Genomic DNA, 6,361 nt, shown 5'->3' on the forward strand with positions numbered 1-6,361 from the left:
TGTGACTCACTTTATTGCAATATTTGCCTTATTGCAGTCATCTGGATTCAAACCTGCAGTATCTCTGAGATATGCCTGTAATTGAAGAGGAATCATGGCAGAAAACTGTGCAGAGATCATTTGAGCTTGCATGGAAAAGGCTTGATTTGTTTAGCTTGAATTCTTTCTGTTCACTTCCTTTTTTTCTCATGGCACATTAGCAGTGTATGCTTCGGGAATGGCTGCTCCAGCCTCATGGACCACCATTTTAAATGCATGGAATCCTTCCATAATTACACACCATGCCATATCTCACCAAAAGGAACTGCAGAAGGGAGCACAGTGAGCAAACAATCTCAGAAGTAACTAGCATTGTGTATTTGATTATATAGTGGGATTTGTTTGATAAACACACAAAAGTCCTCATTGGTGGTTTTCTGGCTCATTGGCTTCCTCACCAGACAATGATCTAGTCAGTCACATATACATTGCATCTCTGAATAAATACTTTCAGGGTATGAATTTGTCACACTTCTTATCTAGTGAAGGCTTGGCTCCTGTTTGATCAGTGAAACCAGATGTTTTCCCTCCCTGAGCCCCTGCACACTGGGCTGTGGAGATGAGGTCACTGGGAAATTGATCGAGGCCAAATAATTGCACAGAGCCACATTTGCTTGGATTGTAAAATGATATATCAAAAAAGATAGCTTCAAATAACAAAAATAAATACTGATACAATTATGGCTCCCGAATGAATATATTTGGTTTCTGTGGGTTATGTTCTTGATGAGTACTAGGAAAGGAAGCACAGGCTATTGGGAAGAGATGTGAAAAATATCATAAGTAACTTTCATCAATCACACCTAAGTGGAGGACTTTTTCAACTAGAACTGGCTCAATAGGTTTTGCCTGTATTCAAAAGGGTGTCTGCATTACATCCCATTTATAAACTTGTCTCTTCAGAACTGTGACTGGGTATAGTGAGTCTTGCTTCATAGTAAGTATGCTAAGATGCTAATCTGACAACCATGTTTAAAGAGAAGAAACTGCAAACTGTTGCATGAGGTATTTGAGACTTTGAAGAGAGGAGAAACATTTTTATCTCAATTGATAGCAGATACATTTTTACACTGGATCAATGAAGGAGCAATTAGTGACATGTGTAAGTATCCAAAATATGGGTTGAATCCATCAGTATCCCAGTCTCAGACACAGTTCCATCAGTGGAACTGGGAGAGGCTATTCTTCCCCAGTTCCCCACAGGCCTTCAACATTTTCTTTGGAAAACTGGTGAACTTCATGGGACAGAATTTTTGCCTGACACAGAAGACTTCAGGAAAGAGGAGACAGGAAGAAAGTGCAGTTGTGCGTCTCAGTTTGTGCAGCTCTGTCCTCATTTCTTTTAGCCCTGCCTGTCTGGAATATGCCCCCCCTAAAAAAAAAAATCCTTCCAGGCCTGAAACAGCTGTCCATTCCTGCACTAGCAGATTTATGCTAGTTGCCATTGAATTTAAGGCACTCATGGGAAGAAACTCAGAAACTTCACTCAGATCGATAGGACTCCATGATGGTAATGCATAGGATAGGATTCCGTCTGAAATGAAAAATGCAAGGCTTCCATTAGAGTGAGAAGTAAGGGAGCAGAGTGGGTCGGCGGGGAAAGTAAAGTGGAAGACAGTTCGCCACTTCCAAAGTCCTTCCTGCTTGCACTATCCAAGAGAACAGATCTGTATGTGTACATGGGGAGGCTGCATTCTTCTGTGAATTCACCATCAGTTTTTTTTCTTTCTTCAATCATCTCATTGGTTTCAACTGGCTTTGGATCCAGTGGAGCCAAGATCACCTCCTCCCTGTCCTGTCCTACCTGCAGAACACGCTATTTCAGGGCCTTCTTACTGCAGAAACACCAGTAGTAGTTATACTCAAGGTACTTTCCACTGGCATAAAAGGAGAACCTGCACAGTGGACTCCCCTATTCCCATGAAACTTCTCTCTCATCCAGCACAGCTGCACTTCTGCCCCATTTGGATCAACTCCAGGCAGAAGTCTGTGACTGAATCACTCAAGGAACATCCTCTTTCCAGATCCTTTGCAAATATTTATGTCTGTTTTTGTGGCACAGGGTACTTATTTCTTTATTGTTTATGACATTTTACTTTTGATTACTTTTTGAATTTTTAATTAGTGTTTGCAATTTGTTTCTTTACAGACTAAGACCATGTGCCCCCCTCTTCTTATTCCTTGTATTTGGTTCTGGGATGGTTCTTCTGCAAGAGCAGTCTTTCAAACTTTCCTCACAATTAATATTTCTTCTTTGACTTCAGGGTCTTTGCCAGGTGTCATTAATCTAAAATTTCCAAGTTCTGTTAATTACAATGTATTTTTTTCAATTCACACTTTTATATCTTCAAGTGATCCTTCATCTTTCCTCAGTGATTGATTAATTGCTGCTAATGTGAGAAAATACATAAATAGTATCTTGATTTGTTCCTGCTTGAGATTTCATCCTGCTGGCCCTTTTAAATAAATGATCCTTTAGCTTTTTGTGACTCCTGCAGAGCTTCATGATGTAACTTTGCTGTAAAGTCCTAGGCAACCAGAAGAAAACCATGAGGAATCTGTATTTAATAATATTTTAGAATGAGTCCCGAACTATCCCACATTAATTAATCATTTTTATCAAGAGGCTCTTCAAGTTTCTTTGCTGTGTTTCAAAAAGGTCAACTCTCTAGGTGTGCCATCTTTTTGTTGTCATCAGTTTCATTTAGCCATCCATGTAAAATGCTAATTCCATCTTAAATATTCATAGACTTGGGAAATTGCTGTGATTCAGCTTTTCTCTTTAGCCCATCGGTTGCAGTACAGATTCTGCTAATAAAATCTGACGTGCTTTTACTGAATTCCTCTGTATCCAAGCATTCATACTTTCCCTAAGACCTGGATTCACAAGTTTTTAAGTTTAAAATGCTGGCTGTATGGGTGGTGTCAATTTGTCCAGAGTGGAACATAGAGGAATCTTGTTAGCTCATGAGTGCTATAGCAGGGCACAACCTGGGAGGTTTAAGGGTAGAATCAGGTAGGCTACAAGCAGAGCATGACTGTGCATGTTGGGTCTTTATGAGCATGGCCTGGCAGAATTGCAAGTAAACTAGTTGCATGATGAATTTCTCACTGAAAGAAGGAATAATGCTGTCCTCTCCTTAGCATTTCTGGCCATATATTTACAAGACTTTCTGTAACTCTACAAAGGGTAGGGAGCCTTCTGGAAATTCACAACCAAAGAACCTGAATGATTTGATGATTTACCAGCTTCTGTACAGTTCTTTCCCACATCTAAAAGGTGGGATTGCATTTCTTTTGGTTCAGTTCCTGGCAATAAAAATGTTGAGTTATAATATGCTGTTATTTCTGGCCCTTGTCTCTTTACCTTCTGCCCTGTCCACGGCAGTGCATTTCTTGAGAGCTTCTTGAATTGAGTCCTTGGTTGAATGAGCTCCCCAACAGTGCTTGGATGTATCCAGGAGCAGCTTAGCAAGGCTGCTGGTTTGGTCTGAGAGCCTCAGTGATTACAGACTGAAACTGGATTTTAACTGCTCTCCCCAGTTTGAAAGAACTACACTAGCTATCTGTTTTCAAAGTGTGTAAAATGGAGCCTACTTCCATTGCATCCTGTCTGCACTTTACATTAGTGCACTGACTCCGTTCCGTAAGTTTGTCATCCTTCAGAGATGAAAGGGATGTCAAGCAGGGAAAGATCCTTTTTGGCAGTGACCCCCAGGTATGGTATATCCTCCTAGGAGGTCCATCCTTGCACCAGCATCTTCTAGGTAAAGAATTAAAATGTTCTTTTTCACCCAGCAGTGTTTTTTGAGATACATGCATTTTCCTTTGCTCCTTGTGTTTTAAGGTCTAATTAGGTATTATGAATTTGTAGATCAACCTGAAATGCAAATATACTGAACAAACACATTTTGTCCGTCTACTAAAAACAAGCATGTCCTATGTGGTTCCACCTCAGCCCGCGTTAACGTAGCCTTTGTTTTTCAGAATTGCATTGATGTGTTTATGTCTATGATCATCCATGTACTTTAACTGAAAAGAAACAGGCCTGAAACAACACAGCCTGAATGTATTATTCTGTATTCTGGGAAATCATCATGCCTGTCTTTAAAGACTAGCGGTACACCAATGTACTCAATCTGCCTTCTGAGCTAACTGGCATCTTTCTTTAAAATGTAGCCCCAGTGCATGGTGACTTGATTGTATTGCATTGCATTGCATTGCATTGCATTGCATTGCATTGCATTGCATTGCATTGCATATCTTCAGAAACAGTTCTGTTAAGTAAAGCTAGTGCTACTGTTACAATGTTCAGTTTGCATTAGATAGATATTTTGATAGATATCCCAAGTTTGAAGCTTCCAGCAACACAGACCAGAAATTTGACTATTCTCCAGATTTTCAACATGTTTTTACTTTGCACTTCAATATATTGTCACTATCATTTATGCACAAGAAAAAATATAGGCCATTGTACTTTGCTTTTAGAGGAGGGATTTATTATTTCTCCTTTGCTTTTTGTTTTTATTGTTACTTTAATGATCAAGCAGTATCGGTGTTCAGTGAATTTCAATAGTCAAGGAGATTAAAAACAGACCTCAAAAACATTGTAGTAAGACATTATAGTGTGTGTGTGTGTGTGTGTGTAAAAGAAGCATGTGGTTCTAAATAGTTTTATATAGCTAATTTCCAGATTTTATAATTTTCAAAGCTATTCAGCTTGGCCATTTCTATGATTCATTGACATCAGTTGTAAAATTCCACATAGCTGGACACAAACCCCATTTAACTCAACTGAACTCATTTTGGAGCAGACAAGTATAAGGTGGCACTGTAAGCATCATTGAACTCAGTGGGACTTACATCAGAACACATGTGCAGGGAATGGCATTGTTAAAGCCACTGATATCTCTGGCCTTAATGATCCAATCCAAACATAGCTATTTCTGGCCACCAGTCTGTATTACAGCAATTGATAGTATCTCATTGCCTTGTCCAAAGAGACAGGCAACACACTAGTTTGAAAGTGCCTTCTGCCAGGTGAACCTGGCTCTCCTCTTGTATCATTGACTGGTGCCCTTGTCAGAAGACAGCTAGAGAGAGAGCTTTATTGGTTTTAGTGTCCCAGCAATGGAATATCCATTCCAAGGAAGCACACCTGGCACCAATTCTGCTTCATTTTAGACTCCAAGAAGCAACCTTCCAATTTGCCCAAGCTCTCAACAGTTTGATGGATGCCCTTTTATCTGTTGTTTTTAGTCAGCTTTGTCTGTTCTATTTCTTTATTGAAATAATATTTTTCTTCTTTATTGGGTAGCAGCCTGAGCTCTGTTCCAGAAACAAAAAAGCTAATTCATCCCACTGAAATTAATTGAAGTCTTCAACTGGAAGAAGACTGGGCGAACCGTTTTTTCTGGTATTTTCCCTGTAGATCCTTATGCAATCCCTCACACTATTCCAGACAGACTTCCAAGCTTCTGGGGCAGAATTTGGGGGTGTAAGAATATGTAGGTCACCTCATCAAGTACCAAGAAAAGTATGTGAGAACACGTTGCTGACACATGCTCCATTAATTGAAGTTTGGATCAGTCTACAAGGGTAACTTTACCTAGACAACATAACAGGAGTGCAGCTTATTCAAGGCAAGTTTATCTTGAAAAAAGCATGAGATTCCACACTGTCATCTTCTGTGCCTCACTGAAATGGTTATATGCATCTTAACAGATGGAGAGAATGGGCATTCCCCACATCCAAGATGACTGGTATTGTACTGCTGAATCTAGAGCTCGATCAGAACTATTATGCATCTTTATGCTCACAGGGTTGGGGTTGGGGTCAGTTCCAAGCTCAGAAATGTAATGAGTCAGCGCTCAGAGCACCTTCTGAATCCTCACTGACTGCATAGCAAGAACCATATATATGGTATATACACCATCAGTGCTTCATCTTGGACTCCTCCTGATTTGGAACAAAACAGACAAGCCAAAGTAGCTGTCTAAGTGCTTTGCACAGCAGGAAACATGCAGAAGTTACCTTCATCTCCATGCTTCTTCCACGCTGCATAGGATGTTCACGTTCAAGTCCAATGCAGTCACACTGGATTGCACTATTTATGAATAGGCTGAGCTTTTGTGTGGTGATGAATATATGGTAGATCCAGACAAAAAAAAATAGACTGGCAAATAGAAGTCTGTTGTGGTCAAATTTCTTTGAAAATATCCCTGTAATTCCTCCATCTGCAAGGAGTGTATGCTATTACCTACAAATGTGGATCCACTCAGATCCTCAACAGAATTTTGGAAGAGTGTATTTAACATTGTTG

General features: G+C 39.9%; 1 protein-coding gene across 1 annotated transcript in view; it reads left to right on the forward strand.

Moving 5' to 3' along the window:
• Window positions 1–6,361, forward strand: part of SEMA3E (semaphorin 3E) — a 105,486-nt gene that overhangs the window by 35,701 nt on the left and 63,424 nt on the right. The window lies entirely within an intron of this gene.

The sequence above is a fragment of the Varanus komodoensis genome, unplaced genomic scaffold (genome assembly GCF_004798865.1).
Source record: "Varanus komodoensis strain SLA01 unplaced genomic scaffold, ASM479886v1 scaffold13_3, whole genome shotgun sequence".
NCBI classification, from domain to species: Eukaryota; Metazoa; Chordata; class Lepidosauria; order Squamata; family Varanidae; genus Varanus; species Varanus komodoensis.